At 39.7% G+C, this 1,828-nt stretch overlaps 1 non-coding gene across 1 annotated transcript; it reads right to left on the reverse strand.

Annotated features, from left to right (window-relative positions):
- Window positions 1-1,503: 1,503 nt before the first annotated feature.
- Trnan-guu (transfer RNA asparagine (anticodon GUU)) lies at window positions 1,504-1,577 on the reverse strand. Its single transcript has one exon. It is a non-coding gene; the product is annotated as a tRNA-Asn (tRNA).
- Window positions 1,578-1,828: the final 251 nt, after the last annotated feature.

Here is a 1,828-nt window from a genome sequence, read left to right on the forward strand (position 1 = left end):
TATTTATGGTTCAAAATGATTCAAATGGCTCTGAGCACTATAGGACTTAACATCTAGGGTCATCAGTCCCCTAGAACTTAGAACTACTTAAACCTAACTAACCTAAGGACACCACACAACACCCAGTCATCACGAGGCAGAGAAAATCCCTGACCCCGCCGGGAATCGAACCGGGGAACCCGGGCGCGGGAAGCGAGAACGTTACCGTACGATCACGAGCTGTAGACATGACGTATTTACGGAACGTAACGTTCAATATTAAAGTTTCGGCAATATTGAACACTTATTTTGACCGCTGTATTTCGTTTTTTCGGCGTTTGTAAGTAGACGGCATTTTATTTTAATTATGTCATTAGTTGGTTATCTAAGCACCACAATACGTTTATAATCATTATGACGGTAGTTCTCAGTTTTCATTTCCCGTCAAAGCCAGTTTTTTTCATCGATGCACTGTGTCTAGTAGGGCATTCACCTGGTTCATCTGGCCATTTCGAGTAAGCTGTTCTATTAGTATGTCGGAAACGCCACTACAACTGTGCTGAAGATATTTCGGCTTTGTGCGTCTAGCAGTTATATACTCATTTCCTCTAAATCTTTCTTCACTTTCATGCACCACGCCATTCTTGTTTCCAGTTTTATAACATAGATGTTGAAGATGTGTTTCGTCCATTCGGAACTATTCGTTCTTATGTTGCCACAAAACCGAACTCTGCTTCAGCGCGTTTGCGCATGTGTCCGTAATTTCTTCTGTTTTAGAATATATTTCTTTTCGATTTTTCCTGCATACCCTTTTCTACCTTAGACGCAGTATCTTGTGTACGATCTTACTCTATCTTTTTTTTTTTTTTTTTTTTTTTTTTCATGGTCAAGTAGACATCTCTCAGAGAGGTTAGGACACTCCGAAATATATTTTAAATTTTCTTGCGGGAGTTGGAAGCTTCGACATTTTTTCGTGTTTGTGAGTTAAATTTGACTTTTTACAGTCCGCTTTCTGCGAAAGACATTGTAATTTTTTTCTATTTGCTCAAACGTGTTTCGACACTAATGTGGATCTCGATTTATTTTTGTGATATCATTACACAAAGTTCCGTTTTTCTGTTTTATGCCTAAAAATTATAACATGCATATTTTTTGTGTTGATTGCTCACCTCAAACCAAATTTTCTCTACTTTCAGATGAGCAATCGAAACAAAATAAATAAAATACGCTGATACAGTTTTTAGGCCTAAAACAGAAAAACGACCGTGAACTTTGATATTTTTACGGAAATAAACGAAACCCACAGAAGATGACACGTGTTGAAACGTGATGGGATAAACAGAAAAGGAAATATATCGTGTTTTGCAGAAGAGGAAATGTTTATAAACCCGAATTCATATTTTAAACATTCCTCTGTTACTTTTTTCATCTTACAGTCTCAGTCGTCGATGGCAATGACAAATTCTCTTTACGTATTCGACTGCTGAAATACAATCTCGTTAAGTGTACGTAGGAAAAATGTATCGCCCCCGGGTGGGCTCGAACCACCAACCTTTCGGTTAACAGCCGAACGCGCTAGCCGATTGCGCCACGGAGGCGAGATGGTGTACAGAGTTTAAGCGGATGAGCTACCGCGACATACCTATCTGATACGCTAATTTCAAAAATCTCCTACTGACAAGCAAAATAATCCCTTTTTATATCACAATTGGACGCTATATTTTTCGGAGTGTGCAAATGTCGAGAGTTGGCAGACTCACTCTTATCACGTCGTGCGTCAGCGCTGACGGAATAAAGTGATAACGGGGGAGAATGTTCCTGCTGAAGCGACTCTTCCGCTGCGCACGTG

This window comes from Schistocerca cancellata, chromosome 7 (assembly GCF_023864275.1).
Source record: "Schistocerca cancellata isolate TAMUIC-IGC-003103 chromosome 7, iqSchCanc2.1, whole genome shotgun sequence".
Lineage (NCBI taxonomy): Eukaryota > Metazoa > Arthropoda > Insecta > Orthoptera > Acrididae > Schistocerca > Schistocerca cancellata.